This window comes from Lissotriton helveticus, chromosome 10 (genome assembly GCF_964261635.1).
Source record: "Lissotriton helveticus chromosome 10, aLisHel1.1, whole genome shotgun sequence".
Classification (NCBI taxonomy): Eukaryota; Metazoa; Chordata; class Amphibia; order Caudata; family Salamandridae; genus Lissotriton; species Lissotriton helveticus.
The window spans coordinates 585,471,963-585,484,456 of NC_136071.1; the positions used below are offsets into that span (position 1 = coordinate 585,471,963).

At 39.3% G+C, this 12,494-nt stretch overlaps 1 long non-coding RNA gene across 1 annotated transcript in view; it reads left to right on the top strand.

Annotated features, from left to right (window-relative positions):
- The window catches only part of LOC144785414 (uncharacterized), a 114,803-nt gene extending 103,847 nt beyond the window's left edge, over nt 1-10,956 (top strand). Inside the window, exon 3 of the long non-coding RNA XR_013601872.1 lies at nt 10,694-10,956. This is a non-coding gene — a long non-coding RNA (uncharacterized LOC144785414). The remainder of the gene's footprint in view (nt 1-10,693) is intronic.
- The last annotated feature ends 1,538 nt before the right edge of the window (nt 10,957-12,494 follow it).

The following is a 12,494-nucleotide window of genomic DNA, read 5'->3' on the forward strand; positions in this document are numbered from 1 at the left end:
TTTTCTTTTTGCATCTGTACAGTTTCCTTACCTGCACTGGCACAGGCAGGGAAACTTGTGTTTGCACCCACCTGACAGGAGCATTTTTGAATCTCTTTCCACATTGGAGCAAACACTGATGGATCGATTATGATGGCGGTAGGACCGCCACCTCCAGCCATGCAGTGGTGGTCCTTCCATTTGCCGACTGCCAGTGTAACCCCGCCAAATTATGATAGTGGGTGGAATCTCACCACGACTGTGGCGGTCGCAAAGACCGTCCGCCATAGAACTGCCAAAAGCAATCCTCCGGAATGCCTGGCGGAGCGGTCTTCACTGGTAAAATGGCAGCAGTGCCTAGCAGGCACCGTCCGCTAAATTATGATGTAGGCTGGAGATTGCTCTTGCCCAGAAGGAGCAGCATAAGTATCTGCTCCTTCCATGCGGAGCAAAGTTTTCACCCACAGCATGCGGGGAGACGCCTGGGGCTGTGGGGGCCATTGGGCTTTCCGAAACGTGCTACATTATGGATAGTGGACACCAGAGCACCCACCTTTATATAGTGTATAGGGCCACCCACCCCTTTAACAAAAATACGGCCCTGGAGGATGGGGTCCTTAGAGACTTTTAAAGGCTTTGGGAGAAAGGCCAAATGGACCTCTTTAAAAAAAATACCCTTGGCAATGAGGCCCTCAGGGCTTAATAAGGCTCAGGGAGGGAGCCACTTGGCCCCCCCTCCCATTAAAAAAAACATAAAGCCATAGGGGCTGGAGTACCCAGGGCCTAATGAGGCTAGGGTATGGGGATCACATGGTCCCTCCCCTTGTAAAGAAAAAATAGCCCTAGGGGATGGAGTCCTAAGGGCCTTGGAAGGCCCTGGGTGCCATGCACCCCCTTTAAAAAAGGCAATGGAGATGGGGTCTCGAAGGGCTAATGAGGCTTGGGGAGGGGAGCTGCAAGACCTCCTCCTTTTTTATTATGTTTGGCAAAGCGACATGGAGACCCTTGATATAAAAGGCCAATTCTATGCTGCTCAAACCAAAGGCTGTACACAGTATGGTGTTGGCAGCCTCCTGGGGGTTTGGCCGCAGGGCCTGGCAGCAAGTGAAGACCTATGATCAACCACTGCTGTGCACGGCCAAGGGCTGTATGCAGCATAGGGTTAGCTGCCTGCGGCAAGTTGGAAACACGGCCTGGCTGCAACAAAGGGCATGCAGCTATTCCCATGAAATGGACGAGCAAAGGTCATGGACGTTGTGGGGTTGGATGCATCTTGGTGGTTGCCTATGGGAGTTGGATGCAGAGCCTGGCTGACAGCTAGTCCCTCCGGCCAACCCAAGCTATGTGCACTGAAAGGCAGTTCTCAGTGTCAGGTTGGCTGCCTGCAGGGGGGTGGCTTCCTTCCGGTGGGTTGTTAACTTCCTGCAGTGCATGGGAAAAATCTATGGATAGTGTGGGGTTAGCTGCTTGTGGGGGTATGACAATGGGTATGGCCAGAGGTCAGGCCCTGTAGTCCAACCCCGCCGTTCATGGTAAAATAACTTGGAAAATCTGGAGGTTGGTTTTATAATATGGTAATAAAACTTTCTTTATGTTAAAATAATCCACACCAAAGTTTAAGGTAACATTATCTAAGGTACTATAAAAAAATCTGTCTTCCATAGAAATTCACTGAAAAAAACCAAAGTTAGAGGAATGTTATAGTTAGATGAATATGTCAGTGACAACATTAACTCCACAGGAGCCTGTCATTTTTAAAATATTGCCACCGATTTTGTAGAGCTTCCATTAATTCGCTGCAAAATAAAAAATAAAAAACCTTTTTGGCACCAGGCATAGGAGGTCACGGGGTCCCTACCCTGCCCCCTTATGTATTTATTCACATTTTTTTTGCACTGAGGACTGAGTCCAAGTCCTAAGATGGCAGCAGCCATTTCGCTGTTGATGTGGTAGCAGCCTGTCAAATATCTCCAATAGATCTGCTGGATTCCCTGATCCTCTGCACTATGATATATTCAAGGTTTTTGAGCAATAATTGCTTGAAAACTACTGAATGGATTTACACCAAATGACAAAAAGAACTGTTTATGGCCCAACATCTAGGCTCAGATGTAGGTAAAAGCAATTTACCGAATGGTAAATACCGAATTTTACCGATTCGGTATTTACAATTCGGTAATTGCTATGTAGGTAAATTATTCGGTAAAAATACCGAATTTGTAAGATTCGGTAATTACCGATTCGGTAATTACCGAATCGGTATTTGCCATTGATTCCTATGGGCCTTGAAGCCCATAGGAATCAATGGGAAATACCGATTCGGTATTTACCGAATCGGTAAATACCGAATCCTGGCAGGGGGAACGGGATGTCACTTTGACACCCTGTAGCACCCCAATTGCAGGCGTGTGTGCCATGTGGCACACATACATGCCCTAAGGGCATGTCTGTGTATCATATGGCATAGGTGTACATGCACAGATGTGCATGTCCACTGGAATTCTGTATTTTACCACCCAATAGGATTGGCTGGTAAATACCGACTCCTAAAGGGCCTGTGGCACTCTTTGATGTGCCACCTACATCTTGATTTACCGATTCGGTAAATTCACCGATTCTGTATTTTACAGAATCGGTAAATATACCGAATCGGTAAAAAAAACGATTCTGTAACTTACAGTCCCCCTACATGTCAAATCCAAAATACCAGTCGGTAACGGCCAAAATCGGCCGTTACCGACCGGTGTTTGGCGACCTACATCTGGCCCCTAGTTCTTTGCCAAATGGGATGTAAATCTATTCTGCGGTTTTGGTTGTAGCTGCGTCTAAAGTTCCTATGGAAATCTGAATCGGGAGAAAGTGTTTTAGAACCACATTTTTTTTCAGGCCCCTGCGTGCTGGATAAACCCAAAACATTTCAGTTAGGAGCTGAGATGGAAGAACTTTTTGGGGGAAAGTTTAGTGAAGATTCATCAAACATTGTCAAAGTTATTAGGAAAACAAAAAATGTTTTCCCATAGAAACATAGTCCTAACTGTTACTACCCAGTAGCATAGTGTGGGGTGTATGGAGGTGCACAAGTTATAATAATTAGAAAGTATTGCATAAATTAAATGTATAAGTTTAAAAATGTAAATTTTTTGAGTACTTTCTCTTTTGTTTGTAGATATAGAATGTAAAAAGCTATGTTATTTTAAAGATGGTGCTTAAGTTATGAATTTAAGATATAACTATAACTTAAGAATTTCTAATATATTTATATTTTAAGTTTGGTTTGTACAGTAAGGATAAATAAAGTTTTCACAACTACAAGAGAGGTTTAACCTTAGTTTATTCATTGAATTTCAATGTTTTTTAATTTTTTATAAAAAATGTTTGAAATAGTGGAGTTTACTTTCCTCGACTGGAGTGTTATTAAGAGTGAAGTGTGGTAAAGAAGAGAGTTTGAAAGTGTTGTAAAGTGCACTGTCATAGAGCATATAGTTCTAGATTGGAGCAGAGTAGAATGTGCTACAGTGGAGAGGCATACAGTGGAATAACGTATTGTAGAATAGAGCTACAGGGGAGTGGTGTAGAGTGGTTTGGAGTAGAGTGAAATATTGTAGAGTACAATACAATAGATTTGAGAAGAGTGGAGTGGCCTAATGTACATTGGAGTAAACTGTTATAAATTGGAGTGGCATCTTCTATGCTACAGTGGAACGTGTATCGTAGAGGATTAGAACGTGTCATAGAGTTGAAGAGAGTATTGTACACTGAGGTGTAGGGGCATAGAGTGGAGGTGAGGGTTGTACAACTTAGTGTACGGCCATAAAGTGGAGTATAATTTTGTATGATGGCACAGAGCATAGTAAAGTCTTGTAGAGTGGAGTTGCATAGAGTGAGGTACAGTGTGGTACAGTGAGGTGGTGTAGAGGAGAATGTTGAATGGTGCCATAGAGTGGGGTAACGTGTCATGCATTGGAGTAGAGTGTAATGTAGTTCAGTGGAATGGCATGCCATTTAGTGGAGTTGCATGTTCTAGAGAACAGTGATGTGGAATTGAGTAGAGTGGAGTGGCATCGTATCGTATACAATAGAATAATGTGCTGTAGAGTGGTGTGGTGTGTGGTCAGGACTTCTGTGTTGTAGAGTGTCAGAATTCATCATAGAGTAGAGTAGAGTAGTGTGTCATAGAGCAAAAAAAAAAGTGGAATGAAGTAAAGTACATTAGAGTGCAGCACAGTATAGTAGAGTGGAATGGAACGATTGACATACAACTGAATGGCATAGAATACCATAGAGGGGAGTGTCATAGAGTGCAATGTTGTAGAGTGTCAGAATGCATCCTAGAGTAGAGTAGTGTGTCATAGAGCAAATAAAAAAGTGGAATGAAGTAAAGTACATTAGAGTGCAGTAGAGTATAGTAGAGTGGAATGGAAAGATTGGCATACAACTGAATGACATAGAATAGCATAGAGGGGAGTGTCATAGAGTGCAGTAATAGAAAACACAGAATTAGTGTCTGATAGAGAAAAGTATATTAACTGGGGTGGAGCAACCCAAAGGGAGTTGGCTGGAATGTCATAGAGTGGAAGAGAGTCTTATAAAGTGCTACAGTGGAAAGCAGAGTTTTATACAGTGACATTGAGAGGAATACACTCTTGTATACATTAGTGCTATGAAGTGAAGTATAGCATTGTACAGTGGAGGTGCGTTAACTTTTGTTGAATGGAGTATAGTGTTGAGCAAAGCATCATGGAGTGGTGAGGCGTGAAGTTGGGTAGAGTAGAGTGCCATTGATTGGAGTAGCATACAGTGGAGTGGCGTAGATTGGAGTCGCATAGAGTGAAATAGCTGAGTGAAGTTAGTAAAATAGAGTTATGTAGAGTTGGATAGCATAGAGTACAGTGTTGTATACTGGAGTGGCATACAGTGGAGTTTTGTTTTTGAGGTGGTTTAGAGTGTAATGGCATACCGAGGAATAGGGCACAGTGGAGTGGCTTAGAGTGGAATGGGGTAGATTGGGTTTGCGTACACTAGAATAGCATAAAGAGGAGATATGTACAGGGGAGTGGCACTGAGTGGATTATCATACATTGGAATAGCGTAGACTTTAGTAGCATACACTGAAATAGCATAGAGGGGAGCATCATAGAGTGCAGTAATAGAGAACAGTGGATTAATGTCTGATAGAGGAAAGTATATTAACTGGGGTGGAGCAAGCCAAAGGGAGTTGGCTAGAGTGTCGTAGAGTGGAAGAGAGTCTTATAAAGTGCTACAGTGTAAAGTATAGTTTTTTACAGTGGCATTGAGAGGAATACACTCTTGTATACATTAGTGCAATGAAGTGAATTATAGCATCGTACAGTGGAGGTGTGTTAACTTTTGTTGAGTGGAGTATAGTGGTGAGTGGAGCATCATGGCGTAGTGAGGCGTGAAGTTTGGTAGAGTAGAGTGCCATAGGTTGGAGTAGCATACAGTGGAGTGACGTAGAGTGGAGTCTCATAGAGTGAAATAGCATAGTGAAATTTGTAGAATAGAGGTATGTACAGTGGAATGGCATAGACTACAGTGGTGTAGACTGGAGTGGCATACAGTGGAGTGTTGTTTTTGCATTGGCTTAGAGTGTAATGGCATTAAGAGGAATAGCGCACAGTGGAGTGGCATAGAGTGGAATGGGGTAGAATCGTTTGTCTACACTAGAATAGCATAAAGAGGAGATGTGTACAGAGGAGTGGCATTGAGTGGATTATCATACATTGGAATGGCGTACACTTTAGTAGCATACACTGAAATAGCGCACAGTAGAGTGGAGTGGCATTAACTGGAGTGCTGTAAATTGTAGTGCTGTAGAGTGGTTTACTGACATAATTTCTAACCCCTGAAAAATGTGTAAAAAATATAGTATTTGTATCCATGTAATGGTAAGTATGAACTATTGAAAAAACATTGTTTTACACTAATATTGTAACAATATGTGCAAAATATCATGGTATAATATAAATATAGCTATATATAGTTAAAAATAGTAAAACACTCTAACTTTTAACATTAATATAATGTTAAAATAAATGTATTTAAATAGTATTTAAAGATATATAACATAAATATATAATTATTTAAACACACATCTATTTATGTGTGTATGTTGATGTACACATATATAAATTACAATTATAAGTAAAACTAATAAATGTAATCTATAGTATAATGTTCTGTTTTATTTACTAATATAACAAATATATATGGAATTTTGAGGAATTGATGTAGCTGGATAGGAAAAGACATTGATCTGCAGGAAATTGTTCAGCCTACCTCATCTTTATAAATTTTGTTTAAAAAAAGCTTTGTAATCTTGTCACTTTGCAAGGCATACAAAGTTACAAAGTTAGAATTTCAATTTGGTTAGCTTTATTTGACAAATTAGTCATAAAAGCACATAAAAGGTCAAACAAATTACAAATATGTATAGCCACAGTAAAATGTTAAAGTGCAAATCAACAACTTGTAAGTTATTCTGTGCACGACAACAAGTTGACATAAAGAATAGGATACAATAAATCATGATCCATGTAAGGGAACTAAAATAATTGAAATAGGCGGGAGTTGGAAAGAGCTCAACAGGGAAAAAAGTAAAATTAAGATGGGGACAAAACAATTTGGGGCCGGTCAACCAAGAATAGGCCTCAATTAAAACACAGTTCATTGCTAATCACAATTTAAAACCAGGATTATATAATGCAAAATAAATCTAAGCGAATGTATTCATTCAGATCTTGTTCTAATCAAAGGACATGTGGCCAATGGTTTCTTTGAAGTTCTTACAGGTAGGGGACAGTAGGTCAACATTTGGGGTCCATTAGCTGGTAAACGTTTTAGAGGGAGGGTACTGACGTTGAATTGGAAATAAAGCTTTCGGTTCAAGGGTACAAAGTTACTACAATCCATACCACTGCAAAGCAGAAGACATATCATTGTATGTGGACTGACTCAGTATCAAATATATCATTGCAGATATGCATTAGGTTGTAAACATTTAGAAAATAATGTCTAGGAAAACTGAAAAAGTAAAACTCCCTCCCTAAAATGTTTGTTTATAATTGAGTGAAGCCACTAGGTATCAGGTAGTTACCTTGCAGTTTGATACTACTATTTAATAAAGTGGGTGTGTGATATATACAGCCTCTCACATTTACTCTTAAGGTATGACTTAGTAAGATAGCCAGAAAAATTAATTGTTATAATTATTGACCACCATCTTCACGGGTAAGGCTTTCCTTTCATGGCCCATTAATTATTGTTAATGCGTCTCCAGGGGAAGAGAGTGGTGTGCCATCCCTATTAGGTTTTGAAATGCCTTTTTAAAACAAGCGCTGGCAAATGCATTGGGTTTCACCTATGTGATTAATAATAAACTGTTTTTTGTTGTAAGTTGTAGCTTGCTGAGTAGTTGTCCAATATAAGTTACAGAAAGTCTATTAAAGTCTTATGACTTGTTTGTATGTAAAAAGGCAATATATTATTTTGGTACTAATGGTATAGTGTGGGTAAGTAATAGCAACATTTTGAAAAATGAAATCAAAGAGGGAAATATTAGAATTAATTGATGTAATAGCAATATTATGTGTTTAGAGGAGTTCCGACAACTTTTGGGCCTGGCGTCACTGCACCTGCTGTACCAATCAAATCATGCCCTTAGTGCCTGCAAGATAATTGCAATTTTGTCTGCCATTATAGTAGTAAAATATAGCAATAAGAGGTTTTTAGAGACGTTCTGACAACCTTTGGGCCTGGTGCAACTGCACCTGCTGCACCATTGAAATCATGACCCTATTGTCTGCAGGGTAACTGCACATGTGCCTGTCTGTTTAGTAGTAAAATATAGCAATATTAAGTGTTTGTGGGGTGCCAAGAGCGTTTGGTCCTGGTGCTACTACACCTGCTGCAGCATTCAAATCATGACCCTATTGCCTACTAGATAGATGCACTTGTGACTATGTTGTTTAGTAGGGTCATTTAGCAATAATCTTGGTTTACTGGAGTCCCTAGAGCTTTTGTCCCCATTGCCCCACTGCATTATCTGCACCATTAAAATCAAGTCCCTTTTAACTGCAAGGTAACTGCAATTGTGACTGTCTGTTTAGTAGTCAAATATAGCAATACTATGTGTTTAGAGGAGGACAACTTTCAGGATCAATGCTACTGCACCTGCTACACCATGCAAATCATGACACTGTTGTCTGCGATGTAACTGTACTTGTGGTTGCCTTTTAAGGAATAAAATATAGCAATAATTGGTGTTTAGTGGGGTGCCGGGAGCTTTTGAGCCCGTTGCTACTGCACCTGCTGCACTATTGAAATCATGAACCTAGTGCTTGCTAGATAACTGCACTTATAACTGCCTGTTTAGTTGTAAATATAGCAATATTAAGTGTTTAGAGGACTTCTGATAACATTTTGGGCCCAGTGCCACTGTCAAATAATGATCCTGTTCTCTGCAAATTAACTGCACTTGTGACTGCCTATTTACTAGGAAAATATAGCACTATTTGGTGTTCACTGGAGTTATGACAGATTTTGGTCCTGGTGCCTCTGCCTCTGCTGCACCATTTACATCAAGCCCCTTTTAACTGCAAGGTAACTGCATTTGTGACTGCATGTTTAGTAGTTAAATATAGCTATATTAGATTTTTAGAGGAGTTCTGATAACTTTTTGGCCCAGTGACACTGCACCTGCTACACCATTCAAATCATGATCCTAGTGGCTAAAATGTAATTGCCCTTGTAACTGCCTGTTTAGCTGTAAAATATAGCAATAAACAGTATTTAGTGAGGTGCCTGGAGCTCTTGGGCTTGGTGTAACTGCACCAGCTGCACATTTTAAATAATGACCCTGTTGCCTGCAAGATAAGTGCACTTGTGACTGCCTGCTGAGTAGTAAAATGTAGCAATATTAGGTGTTTAGTGGAGTTACAACAACTTTTTGATTAGGTGCCACTGCACCTGCTGCACCATTTAAATCAAGCCCCTTTTAACTGCAGTGTAACTACAATTCTGACTACCTATATAGTAATAAAATGTTGCTATATTAGGTGTTTTGAGGAGTTCTGACAACTTTTGGGCCCGGTGCCACGCCTCCTGCTGCACCATGCAAATCATGACCCTGTTGTCTGCAAGGTAACTACACTTGTGGCTGCCTGTTTAGTAGTAAAAGACTACGGCGCACTGTACTCTGATGTGGCAAGTCGCAGCCGTCCCTTGCTGCTTAATTCAGCTTGAGGTTCATTCTATTAAGGCACCGCCCATTGAACCTTTTCGGAATTGTGCCATCGCAAGTTGGTTACCGGCATTCGTTCAGGCGTAATCCTCTTCCAAGCCAGGTTCCCACTGGATGCAACCTTGGCTGTCCTGACCATCCAGTGATTCAGACCTCCCTGAATCGTTCCAACACCGTTTACCAATTACAACCCGGTACTGAAGATGATCCCAACCAAAGAGGATCGAAAAGTCGTCGACCGTTCAGCGCAATAAATGGCGCAGCACCCAGTGTGGCTCACCCAAATCAATCCAGAAAAACTTAGAAACTTTCACTTTGTAATTCATTTGGAGCCACATTGTTTTCTTTATTCACTGTATATATTCAAGCACCATTCACTATGCGCCATACATGCTGACCACAATTGTCACTTGCGTCGCCACCTTTTGTGTCACTTGCACATGCTGAGCACCAAGTCCAATTCGGGTTGTTTTGTTATTTATTAACTTACAGTGCTGCTACAACTGTATTTCTCTAATTTCCTTTAATTATACGATGCCATGAGCATGTTTGAAAAACTTATTGAGTCTCCTTGTTTCTGTTCACTTAATGCTTTATGCATACATATTTAATCATCTTTCTAGTAATACCAGTTGGGATACTGTTTGTTTATTCGGATTACCTACCCCAATCCCAACGTGGTTGACAGGTCGTACTCCCGTAGTGCTTTACAACACTAGTAGTAAAAGATAGCATAGCTCTTCTATATTAACTTTATTTTGGACTTTCAATGTTTATTACAACATTTAGAATTTGATCATAATAACCAAATCGGTTGGGCTGAAATCTACCTGATAATGGCTACAAAGTGCAAAGAAAGGTACTGAGGCATGAATAGGAAATGCCACAAAAGTTCTAAGGCTAAAGCATCTGCTTCTGCATTATACAACTACGTAATAAAATCAAGCATTCCAGTGAACGGTTAGAAGCTGTCTGTCTTTTCCACTGTGAATGGGACTTAAACTGTGTGAACAGCTTTAGTTGAAGTATCATAAATGCTTGCAGACAGCGGAAGTTAACAAATAAAAGTTCCACACAAAAGCGAATGAACACAGTAATTTGGTTTTGGGGAACACTGAAGATATATTAAATACAAGAGATTTCACAAGCACATCACAAGTGCTGTGCAGGCGAAACCTAATATGGCATCCAACTAAAGTATTCTAAACCTGCTGATGTACTTCATTGAGTCCAAACACCAGCACGATCAGTGGATTGTGAAATTCCTGTTTATTAATTGGCTTATTTTGATATAAACAAATTCAGATAATCTCAAGGAATTGGTTGTGTGATGATAAAATGCTCAATCACTGATGCAAATTCAAAGGAATATTGTTAAGCAGAGAACATTTTAATTTAACTAGACTATGGTAGTTTAATTCATGTTGAACCCTTTTTTGCCTTTTTCTTTTCAAGTATTATGAAGATGTCTTGTTGAAGTCCATGGAACAGAAGAGCCTCTGTCCTCAAATGAACAAAACGGGAGCAATATATAACATTTTAAAGCAATGCCCTGATGAAGGCTCCAGAATAAATCATCAATGAAGTTCATTTTACAAGCATAATCTAAAGAAAAGTCAATGATGTTGTGCCTATCCATCTATAAGTAGTAAATGATTCTTGCATATATGATTTGCTTGCAGCAGAAAACAGTGCTCCTAATAAAAAAATGAATTTGATGTATGGTCTGTAAAACTGGTTGTCGTTTATGTTGGAACGTTGAAATGCCGCAGCTAAGGCTGTGGGGAAAATAAAGTTTTAATTGGAGAGACAGGGAGGAATTATCTGTTCTCTGGCAAATGATCAGCACATTTCTGCACTGAGCAAATATTGTGATCATAATTAGAGAGTGTATAGTTCACAAAATGACTTGCAAGGTTACAGGTACCATTGGAGGTTATCAAAGGGAAAATAACTTTTCGAAATTAGGAGATCTAACTGGGTTGGTGGGGGCTGGACCTTTGTTTTGCTTCCTGTAGAAATTTGAATACAAATCTCAAAAGTTCCAGTTGAAAGAGTAACAGTAATTCCCTCTATTTACTGGAAAGGTTGTGACAGGGGGCATCAAAGATTATGACTGGGAACATCAGGCTATCATGTATGTAAAAGAAAAAATAAATTCGCACCTAAGGTAAACATTAAAAAAAAATTATTCAGCATCAATAATCAGTGATGTATAGAATTAACCAAAAGTAATCTAATTATATTTTAGTAAAAATAATGTCCCGATAACTTTAAATTAGTAATTCCTTTATTTCGGCTTGTTTGAACCATAATAGGTACAAATAAAACATATAAAACAAGATAATTTAATTTAAAAAAAATTACATGTACTGTACAATACAGTTTGTTCCATAAATACAATTATTTAATACACATAGTTGTCAGAAAGGCATTGTCTATGAAAGGTTTTTGTGCAAATGCATGCTCAGGCCATTGTTAGATAGCATACTAATAAGGCTAGGTAAACAAATCTATATTCTCACATGAAACCATAAAAACTATCATTAAGAACAATACTCATATCTAAAAATTGTACTCACATATAAAAGTATGCTTCTATAATACCCGCTTATTTCAGTGCTTTCATCCTGATGTACCATATTGAGGACACAAATAGCGTGAAACAATACAGTCATGTATAGTTATTTTACATACTCTTAGCACTGTATGGCGATTAAAGATGACAAAAAATCAAAAAAAGGGGAATAATCCATAGTGAACATTGCCTTACAAAGGCTTTACAGAAAAATAAGACATGTTCATAATTCTCGATCGATGGACACCTCATAGCACATGTGTTAGTTATCATTTCTTTTATATTCCAAAAACAAGTAAAGCAAGCCAAGGGGTGCAGCACCAGTCTTGATTTTATGTAAAGTGCTAGTACAATAGAGTTTCTTATAAAATTCATACATTACTCAAATTCAGGTACAAATTTAAAAATCATATAGGAATTTACCAGACTGGCCAAATTAACAGTGGATTGCATCGCTTCTGTCACAATATTCCAATAACTCTTTTCCCCTTTTCTTGGTACCACTAGTCAATGCAGAGGGCTGTGACCAATAACCATTCAGATCCACCTTCATAAGCCACGTGTTTAGGTTGAGCATCAGTGCGCATGTGCTGTCTGCAAGCACTGTTGTCATGAGTAAAACCACTCTATTCCCACCCCCTGTTTACCGTAGGCTCATTCCAGTGCCATTCTTCTTTG